The sequence below is a fragment of the Arachis stenosperma genome, chromosome 5, assembly GCF_014773155.1.
Source record: "Arachis stenosperma cultivar V10309 chromosome 5, arast.V10309.gnm1.PFL2, whole genome shotgun sequence".
Classification (NCBI taxonomy): domain Eukaryota; kingdom Viridiplantae; phylum Streptophyta; class Magnoliopsida; order Fabales; family Fabaceae; genus Arachis; species Arachis stenosperma.
In genome coordinates this window covers 129,521,244-129,535,150 of record NC_080381.1, presented here as the reverse complement: position 1 = coordinate 129,535,150, position 13,907 = coordinate 129,521,244, and positions in this window count along the sequence as shown.

Below are 13,907 nucleotides of genomic sequence, written 5' to 3'. Positions count from 1 at the left end.
TTCTAAATGAACCAAAATTACTTAATTATGACTATACACAAAGAAACTCGTTTCAAAATAAGTACAGACCAAGTGCACCTTATTGAAATTCCAAATGAATCGAAATTACTTAATGATTGTGTTCAAAAATAAGTATACAAAAAAAGTTGAATCATGAATAAAAACACATCCAAATCCCTCAAGTGATTTTGCAGTATTATGTATTTCTTCTTCTTTGTTTTATTTTTTAATGTTTATATTATTATTAAGAGGGTAAAACAAGAAGAATTATGAGAAGACAAAACAAGAAGAACAAGAAGAATATGACGAGGAGTTTTTTATACTTGTTTCTTCTTTTTTGTTTGATTTTTCTTCTCTTTTTTATTTTATTCCTCTCAAGGAAGGATGTGAGAAGGAAGAATTTTGAATTGTACAGAACAACGAAACCAAATGCACCTTAATTCACTAAGAAACGAACCAAAAATTACATCCAAAATGAACTAAAAATTAAATTTTGAATGAACCGAAATTACTTAATAATAACGATACACAAACAAATTCGTTTCAAAACAAGCATAGAATAAGTGTATCTTATTTAAATCTAAAATGAAGCAAAATTACTTAATGATTGCGTTCGAAAACAAGCACACAAACAAAATGGAATGATCATAAATTCACTCAGAAATGAACTGAAATTACATCCAAAATGAACCGCAAATTAAATTCTGAATGAACTGAAGTTACTTAATTATGACGATACACAAAAAAACTCGTTTCAAAATAAGCACAAACCAAATGCATCTTATTTAAATCCCAAATGAACCGAAACTACTTAATAATTGTGTTCGAAAACTAGTATACAAACAAAATTGAATCATGGATAAAAACACATCCAAATCCATCAAGTGATTTTGTAGTATTATGCATTTTTTCTTCTTTATTTGATTTTTTCATATTTGTATTATTGTTAAGAGGGTAAAACAAGAAGAATTAAGAGAAGAAAAAACTAGAAGAAAAAGAAGAATATGATGAGGAGTTATGAGAAGTTTTTTATTCTTCTTTTTTCTTTTTTGTTTGATTTTTCTTCTCTTTTTCTTGGTTTTATTCCTCTCAAGAAAGGATGTGAGGAGGAAAAATTTTGAGTTATGCAGAATAATGAGACCAAATACACCTTAATTCACTCAGAAATGAACTGAAATTATATCCAAAATGAACCAAAAATTAAATTTTGAATGAATTAAAATTACTTAATGATAATGATACACAAACAAACTCATTTCAAAATAAGCACAGACCAAGTCAATTTTAAATAAAAACTCATCCAAATCAATTTTGGATCAATTAATATCATCAATATGACAAAAATTCAATGATAACGATAAAATGATGCATATTAGAAGAAGGTGACAATGACGATCACAATGATGATGATGAAGATGATGATGGAGGAGAAAGATTAAAAAAAGGAGAGGAAGAAGGAGATGTAGTATCAGAGATAAAGAAGAATGTGCGTGTGTGAATTTGAAACAAAAAGAAGAAGAAGAATTATGAAAAAGAAGCACGTAAATCTAAAAAATTTTGTTGGACTTAGTTGGTTAAATCACTTAGATGTAAAAATTTATTGAATTGAATAATACTATGAATTGGTCATCTTTAATAATTTTTGGTAAATCAATTCTCAATCTTTAAATTAGTAGAAAACTTATTAATGATCGGTAAAATAAAAGAATAAATTAGTCCCTAACATTTTTAAAAGTGTGATAAATTATTTCTTTTTTAAAAAATAATATGATTAGAGGATTAGTTTTTCTAAAATTTTAAAAATTAAAAGATTAAATTTGTTTATTTATTTTTTAAAAATTAATTTATCTAATATCCTAAAAATTCAGATATCAATTGATCAAATTTTATTGTTAACAACTAGTTTGTCCAAAACAAAAACGGTTGAAAACAATTTAGAGATCTAACTGCTTACTTTAGATTATAGAGTGTGTTTTTTTTTCTTATTAATCTTGAACAAAAAATATTCTATATAAACACTAAAAATATTAGTCATTATATGTATTTGTACATATTTATATCTTTTTTTTCTTTTTGTCAAAACAATTAACTACTAGATTTATAGGAATATAAGGAACAAACCAATAGAAAAAGACACGCATAACAGAATATTGAGGCAAATTATAGGATTGAGTGAGATATTTTTGCATGGTTTGCATGTAGTTCATGGAGTCCAGTAGTATAAAAAGCATGCTCTCTAGTCTTTTGTAACAAATCAATTCTCTAATCAATGCAATATACTCAGATAACTACTTTCTATTTTTCTCTCTACCTCCTCTTTTATCTCAGCTACGTTGATAAGAATAATCAAACCTAACATAAAAATACATGAACAAAGATTCCGTTGAACGACATTTAAAAATTTTATTAGTTTTAAATTTTGTTAATAGAGACATGTTTGGATCATGTTTTGGAACAGAAAGTATGAAAGATGATAGAATATCAGAAACATATTTCTCATATCTTTTCTTTGAGTGTTTACCCAAATCAGTCCCAAAGATTTTAAAATCGGACATTTTAATTTTTAAAAAAATTTAATATACAGATCAATCCTCAAAATTTTATTCCAACAGACAAATCAATTCCCAGTTATTTTCTAGCAGAGTGACTACCTAGATCAATCCTCAAAGATTTTAAAAACGGACATTTCAATCCCTCAAAAAAGTTAATGTCTCCGTTAAACATAACAATCCTCCATCCAAAAATAAAATAAAATATTATTATTATTATTATTATTATTATTAATTACACAATAATATTATACTATAATTTTTGTATTTTTTGGACAAAAATAATAATAAATTTATTCATTAAATTCTTTTATATATATATATATATAGTCACGCAATAATAATAATAATAATAACAATAATAATAATAAATAAAATTATTAGAGATTATTCTATAATAAATTTAACATTAAAATTATTTAATATTTTTGTATTTAATATAATCAAAAGATGTCCTATTTTAAAAAAAATATGTTTGTATTAAAAAACATATATAAAAAAATATTTTAATTTAAATTTATATTAAATACATATTTTTTTAATACAAATATATTTTTAAAAATAGAACATCTTCTTATTATATTAAATACAAAAATATTAAATAATTTTAACCTTGAATTTTTTGTAAAATAATTTCTAATATTTATTATTATTATTGAGTGAATATATATATATATATAATGAATAAATTTATCATTATTTTTGTTCAAAAAATACAAAAAATTATAGTACAATATTATTATGTAATTGATAATAATAATTATTATTATTTTATTTTATTTTATTTTATTTTTGGACGGAGGACTATTATGTCTAACAAAAAATGTTAGGGATTAATTTGTATGTTAATTTTTTTTTGGGACTAAAATGTTCGTTTTTAAAATTCTTCGAGACTGATTTGGATAATCATTTTGCCAAAAAATAAATTGGGGACTGATTTGTCTATCAGAATAAAACCTTAAAAATTGATCTGTATTACTGTGTATTAATTTTTCTTGAGAACTAAAATATTTAATTTTAAAATCTTTAAAAACTAATTTGAGTAATTACTCCTTTTCTTTTTAAAGGTACAAAAATAAATTTAAAAATCATCTTCAAATATGCATCTGGTATCTCATACTTTGGAAGCAAAAAATTATTTTAAAACTATTATAGAATAGAGACAATTTTAAACTTATCTCCATCTAGTTCTCAACTTGCTTCCCCTGTAATTAACATCTCTGTATTCTGATTCTTTTCTAACAAATAATAATCAAACGCCGCCTTAATAAAGAATTAGATACATAGCATCTGTCTCAAATATTCTGACTCTTTCAACTTCTAAAGTCAGATTATGGTAGGGGCATATTGTGGTTGTGATATGACCACGTATAAATTTTCGTTGTTTGGATCATGTTCTGGAATAGGAAGTATCAAAGATGATAAAAGATCATAAACAGATATCTCATGTTTTCTTTATAAAAGTAAAAAATAAATTTAAGGATTATTTTTAAATAAAAATATTATTTATACACTAAAATTAACTACTAAAATCAATTATCAATATATTTATGTATAAATATATATATATATATATAGTTTAATTTATTTTTAATATATATTTATATTTTAGCATATATTTTATACTAATAACTGATTTTAATAACTGATTTTAGTATACACGTAACATAACTCATCTTTAAAATATGGATTTTGTATCCTCAGTTTTTTGAAGTAAAATTATTTTAAAAGAGAAAATATAAGAAGTTAACTTTTAATTATTCAATATTAATCAACTTTAAAATATAAAATTTATAATTTAAAATGTAGAATTAAGAATTTATAATTTAAAATAAGTAAGATAATTTAAAAAAATGGACTAATATTTACCGAAAACAGTTAATTACCTAATATTGCTCATTTTAAATCTGTTATGGAATAGAAAAAATTTTAAAGTTTTATCTCAATCTTGTTCTCAATTCGTTTGCCCTGTAATTAGTATCGCCGTCATCTGATTCCTTTCTAATAAATAATAATAAAAAACAAACGCTACCTTAAAAAGAATTAGATATAACAGTTGGCTCAAATAATCAGTAAGACTATTTCAACTTCTAAAACCAGATTATGGTAGGAATGGTGTGGTTGTGACACGACCACGTACAAATTTTCATTTAGAGCACGTTCTGTCATTCTCTATTTTCGTAAACGGTAAACATGTGATGCACGTTATTTAAAACGAGCAGCTCAATAGGTCAGCAGTTTTTCAGTTGAATTATAAAAAATATTTTTATATTTTTATTTTTAAAATTATAAATTTAATATTAATAATTAAAAAATAAATTATAAAAAATAAAATATTTTAAATAATTTGATATATATAAAAAATATAAAATAAATAAATTTAAATTAAAATTAAAAAAATATTATTATGTGTAATAAAATTAATATAAAGATTTACTAATATAAGTTATAAATTAGTTTTTTATATATTAAAATTATTTATTTTATCAATCCTATTTAATTTAAAATAAATTTAAAAATTTATATTCAAAATATTTTTTTATACATAATTTTAATAGATAGAAAATTATTTTTTAATCTTATATTAAATATCTTTAATTATCTTTAATTTTATTTTTTATTTTAAAATTATTAATTTTTATTTTGATTATATCATCTCATTATATTATATATTATTATTTTCTCTCATTATTTTTTTACACGTATAACTGTTATTGTCTCACTGTCGCTATTATGTTGTCTTGATTTATTCCTCTTCCTTGTTTTCTTTTTATATTAACGCCAACCGGAGTCAATTATCACTATACTATTATCGCAGCTTTCATTTATGTTTATCACTTTGATCTATACATATTCATTGTGTTAATTTTGAGTTATTAAAAATTTGTTAAAAGAATTATTTTCTTGTTTGATTTAGATGTCTAGATGTATAACTATTATATAGATACTTACCTTTTATATTTATTTGTTAAGTCATATTTTATCATTTAAAAAAATATTAAGATATCAAATATTCAAAAAATTTGTATAAAATAATTAAATAAAAATAAAAAAATTTATAAGTTATTTAATTTTTTTAAAATATAGAATAATTAAATTTAAATTAATTTAAGTATAATACTAAAATCATTACATTGTTACTATGTGTAACAATGAAGATACTAAAAATTTATAAATATTTATAAATTTATTTATTTTTTAATTATGTTTAATTTGAAGTAGATATAAAAATTTATATTTAAATCACTCATTCTCTCGTCTAATTTTAATAGCTTAAAAAAATTTATTTCTTATAATTTTATATTTAACATTTTAAATTATCTTTAGTTTTATTATTCTTTTAGAATTTTTAATGTTTGTTTTTATTATTTTTTTTCTTACCATTATCTATCTATATATGCCTCACTACCACTCTTATACGGGCTTGTTCTCTCCTCCTTTCTTCATTTTTTTCTTCTCTTTCTATCTTCTCTTTATTCGCAATTAGTTCTCATCATATATATATTAGTTCATAATTATTACACTCAGAAGTGAATAGTACTTTAAAAATAAAGTTTAAAAAAAATTTTCGTAACTCTTATATGAATCATCTACACTCCTATAAATATAATAAATGAGTAACTTTAACTTTTTTTTTATTATGAGTTTTTTTTTATTATCTAATGCATACAAAATCACATATTTTTATTTATGATAAAAGTTGAAAATTAAAGTTAAATGACATTAGTACTTTTGGTTTAATAAACTTAAAATAAAGTACAAAAATAAAGATAAAAACTAAGAAAATAGATGACTTTTAAAAAAAGGATAATGTTAAATTTTATGTTATTATGCATGACAATAGTGATTTATTTTATTATATTTATTTTTTGTACCGAATAAAAAAAAGTTAAATTTTATATCCATTTTTTATAATTTATTTTTCTTATCCATGGTTGTTTAAATTAGATTTTATAGTTACTGAGTCATGTTTCTTTCCAAAAAAAAAAAGTTATGAAGTCATTTTCTTTTTTTACAGGGTTACAACTATTATATCATAATTTTAATAATTAATGTAAAATTTAAAAAAATTAAATAAATATATATTTATTTTGATTACATTTAAGAGTAAATTATATGTATTCTTATAGTTAAGAAATAGACTTAACTTCTTCTATAAAAAATATCTCACCTTTTTTTTATCCTAAAAGTTAAAAATTAAAACTAATGTTAATATTTTTTTACTAACAGAACTAAAATAAAACATAAAAATAAACCTTAAATAAAATAAAATATAAAATTTTGAATCTCAAAATATAAAATAGTTAGAAGATAAAAAAATTAATTTAATATCATTTTTATAAAGTACTTCATAAATGAACTCAGATGTACAAAAATTATCCTATGTAAATTTTTTAAAAAAATATTATCTTATTAAACTATTTTATTTTTATTCTTTTTAAAGTATATTCATAATAAAAAAAAATTCACATGAATAATTTCTATCCAATAAAAAACTCTTAATAAAGTTGTTGTTAAAAATGTATGGAAGTTTTTTTATTCAACTTAATTGACGAATTATAATACTTCAAATTTTTAAAAATTAAATAATTAATTATTTATGAATTATTATATTTATTAAGATTTTATTTAAAAAAAACTATTTTAATAAAAATAATTAAATAGAATTTTATGAGTATTAAAGGTTAATTTAATCATGAATTATTCTATTGATTTGAATTATTTATTAAAAACTATTTTGATAAACAAAATTAAATTATTTTTTATAATAATAATAATAATAATAATAATAATAATAATGTAAGTTATTAAAAAAGGAAAAGCAAGAGGTGAGATACGTAGCTTGAAGGTATATGTACATATGTGTATACATATAAATAACCTATGACACCTAATCTTTCTTTAATACATTAATCATCTTCATCTAGCTTCTTTTGGTTTCATTTTCTTGCATGGTAAGAAGATAGTGACCGAAAATGAGAGAGAAAACCGTGGAACCGTAATCCTTTTGACTTTAATTTCTTTAAATTCTTAACTTCAATAAAAAAATTTATTTCGATAAAAATATTTGTATTTTCTTTCTATATATATTAGTGTCACTTTTATTCAGTAGAAGTTGACGATAACGTAGCTCATTTTCTCTTTGAGTTCGGCTAATTAGAGTTTTAGGAGGTACAAGTAATTTTTGACATTTTCTTTTTCAGTAGCTCAGTCAAAAAACTTTTCTAAAATTTTCGTTGATTTTGATTTCGTACGAAAGTAGAGAATTTTATTTTAAAATTAATCATTTTAATTTATGAATACCATTAAAATTTAAAGTTTAGTAAATAAGTACAAATAATTTATAAATGTCTCGTGACTAGTTTTGTTCTTGTGAGTGGTTAATTGATGAAATTGAATTGCGACTGGTTGAATTGAGGCTGTGACTGATGTTAGTTTTCTGATTTTGATGAAATTGTTTAAAATTCTGATTTATAAGATTATGCTGAATTGGTTGGTTGTGGCTAAAAATTTTGATTATTGAGTTGGAAAGTCGGTTTGATTGAATATTATGTAAAATGGTTTTCTTTTCTTGATTTGGGGTTACTTTGATATTGAAAATAAATCCGCATTTGAAACGATTTGAGATAGTGGGAATGAGTTTTATTGATTTATTAAAAATGATTCTTTTAGTCTTTTGAAAGAGGTTTAAATCTGAAATGATTTTGAAGTTAGTTTGGGAAAATCATGATTAAGTAAGAACTGGTTTTTGCATGAAAGAAGAACTTTTTGTGGTGGTTTGGAAAAGGTTATAAAGAGTGATATTGGTTTTAAATAAAAAATTATTTGAGTTTGTTTTATTAAGAAAAAGAATCTCTGCCACAGGAGAGCAGATGTGACATTGTTTGGGCCTTAGTGTCAAATATAAAGTGAGGACACCCACACACTGAGAACTGTATTCTAGATGTACGCTTATTGATTTGGAAAGTCACACTGTATGCGGCCTAGCCGTACAATTTATAAGCACACTGTATGCATCTGGAAAGTCATACCTGGGACTTGTGCCCGGGTAATGTCGGGAGCGGGTAGGCAACCGACACATGAGCTCATGGCCTGCACTAGGGATAGACATGCATCATGTTGTTTGCACATTTGCATTTAGTTGTATTTGCTTGTATTACTACTCTGTGATTGTGCTGTTTGACTTGTTTGTATGTTGGTTTGGACCTCTTACTTGTGCTATTAGTTTGCGAATGTATTGAGGTGTTCAAGAATTGATGTTGTGATTGTTGAGGTTTAATTACGTGACTGAGAGATGGGTAATATGACTAATTTTATATTTAAAATTTGATTTGAGTTTAGAGATTTCAAAAGAAGTAATTAGTTAACTAAAGTAAAACCAAAAGTATTTTCAAAAAGGTTTGATAGAAATATAGTTTTTTTTTTAGTAAAGTTAATTATTTGTATTTTATTTCACTACTTTTACGGCATTTTCATTCCCTACTGAGAACGTGTGGTTTGTTCTCACCCAAAGTCTCTCCTCTTTTAGTAACATGGGTTCGAAGACTCAGTTTGAAACTGTGGGTGATTATTAGTCTTATTTGAGTTAAGTTTATGCGTTGAGTTGCTTTTATAGAATTTTCTCGCCTTTGTTATTAAGCTTTTATTTTATACAGAGGGATAGGAATTGTATCTGAGTTTCATTTGAATCCTTTTGTATAATATTTATTATTATTAATAATTATGTGATTATTATTATTTGAAGATCTTTGAAATATGGTTTTAATTAATAGAAACAAAATTTTTCGACTTTTCTTAAAAATTGAAACGCGAAATCGAACTAAAGGCTCAATATTAAATAGTAAATAAGAAAAACAGGTTAGTAACGACTCACTTTTGGTATGATCATGATGTGCTAAAAGTTAGGGTGTTATATTATGGTATCAGAGCAGTTCGTTCCTGTTAGAGCCTTGGAAATGGACTGACTATACTTCACTGCATACTCTGAGTATCTGTCATGCAATAAGACTTGTCTTAATGACAAAAGTTTGAGTTTTAGATGCATGATTGTCTATTGATTAACGCTATTAGCTTACCATTATATATCTACTGATATTAAGTCTGGCCAACTTAATGTTGATGGTTTATATGTACGGAAAAGTTAAAAGGTTATTATAGACGAATTGGAATTGATAGGTAATGGATAATGCGAGTCACGTGGTTCGGAGATGTTAGGATTTGCCTTTCGTGCTTGGTCTCGACTTGTGATTCTCGTTTACGTCACTTAGGTTGGCATATTGTTTTTTCTTTATTACCCTAATTGAAGTTCCTTGACTCATATTCCTTTCTTGAACCCTAATTTGACCATTCTCCGATCGTATTTTATTATTCGTCTATAATCTTGTTTGATTGTATTTTTGAGAGTTTGTTTGAGTCTTTTAAAAATATCCGTCTTTATCATTGATTATACTTTTCTTCATAAATCCTGTACTCGTTGATCTGATCTTGAACTTGTTTTGGTGTAATGCATGATCCTTAAATTTCGAGCAGTTTGAACCTTGAAAGTTTCAATTCAAATTAAGTTAACTATAATTTGATTCTTTTACTTTATGTCTAATGTATATCTTGATCTGACCATATTTTTTTATTATCTCTTAAATTCTCGACATCATAGTCCCTAACCTTGAATTCTTCTTCGTGATCTATGTAATTCCTTGACGTGTTTGAGTGCGTATCTGAATATTAGGGTTTTTGAAATAATAAGATCAATTGATTACACTATTGTTTGATGACGAGTAAGTTTAAAATCTTGATTAAGTTTGTTGGAAGTTAAAGTTAACAGTTGAGCGAGGATAGAGATGAGAATTCGAAAGGAATGGAAGTTAAAGAATTCTTAATATGAGATAAGTGTTAGGAATGACGTTGGATGTTCAAGAGAATTTAAGACGAAGTGATATGCGAGTTGGAGTACAGTAAAGTTTTTTATTTGTCAAGAGAATAAGAGAGAAAGCGCCACCCATATTATCATAACGTGAACCTATCAAACTTGTTTTGAGATTTTGTACCCTATTATGTCCTCTTTTTCTGTTTTATAAGTAATTAAGATCATGAAGCTTTTTATATCTAAAGCAATTTTCAAAAACAAAAATTTTTATAAATGGAACTATAACACCTCGTATTTTTGAAAATTAAATAATTAATTATTTATAAATTATTATATTTATTGAGATTTTATTTTAAAAAATTTATTTTTAACAAAAATAATTAAATAAAATTTTAAGAGTATTAAAGTTTAATTTAATTATAAATTATTTTATTAATTTGAATTATTTATTAAAAATTATTTTAATAGAAAAATTAAATTACTTTTAATAATAATAATAATAATAATAATAATAATAATAATAATATTTTCGTTCCATTTAATGACGGACTTGAGCTAAATCTATCAAATATTTTTTTATTTTTAATAAACTATTAAATATTAAATAATATATATATAAATTTATAATTATTTTAATAAATTTATAATTTTTAAAAAATAAAAAAATTATAATTTTTAAATTTACAAACATTAAAATCTTTATAATTATAAATATATAATAAACATAATTATAAATAAATTTTTTTAAAACAAAATAATAAAATTAATATTATCTAAAATCAAGAAAATATTATCTAAAACACACAATTAAATATATTTAAATTTATAATCAATCAAACATAATAAAATATAATTTATTAAAACTATTATTATTATTATTATTATTATTATTATTATTATTATTATTATTATTATATGAGTCCATTATGTACATATATGGAAAGTATACAAACAAAACAACAACAAAGCCTTGTCCCACTAAGTGGGGTTGGCTACATGAATCAAACGACGCCATTGTGCTCTGTCATGTATCATGTCTACAGAGAGACCGTTTACATGTAGATCTCGTTTGACTACCTCACGGATGGTTTTCTTAGGTCTTCCTCTGCCTTTCGCTCTTTGTCCATCTTCCATCTCATCCACCCTCCTGACTGGATGTTCTATCGGTCTTCTTCCCACATGTCCAAACCACCTGAGACGCGATTCAACCATCTTTTCCACAATGGGTGCTACTCCAACTCTCTCCCTTATATCTTCATTCCTTATTTTATCTAATCGCGTATGACCACTCATCCATCTCAACATCTTCATCTCTGCCACACTCAGCTTATGTTCGTGCTCCCCTTTAGCCGCCCAACACTCCGTACCATACAGCATAGCCGGTCTTATAGCGGTGCGATAGAATTTACCTTTAAGTTTTAAAGGCACTTTTTTGTCGCATATAAAACAAGATGCACTCCGCCATTTTGACCAACCTGCTTGGATCCTATGATTTACATCCTGTTCAATCTCTCCATTATCCTGTATGATGCACCCAAGATACTTAAAACTTTTAACTTTTCGTAGGATGTTTTCTCCAATCTTCACCTCTATATTGGAGTTTTCCCTTCTCAGACTGAATTTACATTCCATATATTCCGTCTTGTTACGGCTTATGCGCAGACCATACACTTCTAGAACTTCTCTCCATAACTCCAACTTCTTATTTAGGTCTTCCCTTGACTCTCCCATAAGGACGATATCATCGGCAAAAAGTATGCACCATGGCACAGGCTCTTGGATGTGCTCTGTGAGTACTTCCAAGACTAATGTGAAAAGGTATGGACTTAAGGATGATCCCTGGTGTAATCCTATACCAATAGGGAATTCCTCTGTCACACCACCTTGAGTCTTCACACTAGTTGTTGCCCCATCATACATGTCTTTAATTGCCCGAATATATGCGATCCTTACTCTCCTCTTTTCTAAAACCTTCCATAAGACCTCCCTTGGTACCCTATCATACGCTTTTTCCAAATCAATAAACACCATGTGCAGATCCCTTTTATTACTACGATACCTCTCCATCATCCTTCTTAATAGGTATATCGCTTCAGTGGTAGATCTGCCTGGCATAAATCCAAATTGGTTCTCTGTTACTTGTGTCTCTTTTCTCAACCTCCGTTCTATCACCCTTTCCCATAACTTCATAGTATGACTCATAAGCTTAATCCCTCTATAGTTTCCGCAACTTTGTATATCCCCCTTATTCTTGTAGATAGGTACCAAGGTGCTCTTTCTCCACTCATCAGGCATCTTCTTTGACCTTAAAATCTCATTAAAAAGCTTGGTTAACCAGTTGATGCCTTTTCCTCCAAGACCCTTCCAAACCTCAATCGGGATATTATCAGGTCCTACTGCCCTGCCATTTTTCATCTGCTTTAGAGCCTCTTTTACCTCGAAGTCTCGAATCCTTCGATAGTAGTCAAAGTTTTGATCTTCTTCCCTTGTGCATAATCGACCAAGGCTCGAAAGAGTCTTCTGTCCCTCATTAAATAACTCGTAGAAGTAGCTCTTCCACCTTTTATTAATCTTCTCCTCTTGAGCCAACACCTCTCCATCATTATCCTTTATGCACTTAACCTGATCCAAATCTCTCGTTCTTCTTTCCCGACTCTTTGCGATCCTATATATACATTTTTCTCCTTCCTTCGTGCCCAAAGACTGGTAGAGACCCTCATATGCTCTTGTCCTTGCTTCACTTACAGCCACTTTTGTCTCTTTCTTAGCCGCCTTATATTTTTCCCAGTTATCTGCATTGCGGCATAAAGACCACTCTTTAAAGCATTCCCTTTTTATCTTTATCTTTTCTTGTATACTCGCATTCCACCACCAGGACTCCTTGTCTCTTGGTCCTATTCCTTTAGATTCACCAAAATTTTCTTTTGTTGTTCTTCTAATAACTTCTGCCATCTCTCTCCACATCTCTTCCGCGCTTCCATTCCCATCCCACTTTGCCTCTTCTCCTACCCGTCTTAGGAAGCTTCTTTGTTCCTCACCTTTCATCCGCCACCACCTCGTCCTTGGGTTCTTGGTATGATGTCTTTTCCTCAACTTTTGCTCAACGCGAAAATCCATGACGAGCACCCTATGCTGTGTTGTCAAACTCTCTCCCGGAATAATTTTACAGTTAATGCAAAATTTCCGGTCGACTCTCCTCAACAAGAAGAAGTCGATTTGAGAGCTTGTCATGCCACTCTTATAGGTTATAAGATGTTCGTCTCTCTTTTTAAAACATGTATTTGCGATGAGAAGATCAAAAGTTGAGGAAAAGTCCAAAATAGTTTTACCCTCGGCATTGATCACCCCGAAACCATGGCCTCCGTGAATACTCCCATATCCAGTCACTTCTCTCCCAACATGGCCATTTAAATCTCCTCCTAAGAAAATCTTATCTCCCAAAGGTATGCCTTGAACCAAACTCTCTAGATCCTCCCAAAACCTTATCTTGTGTT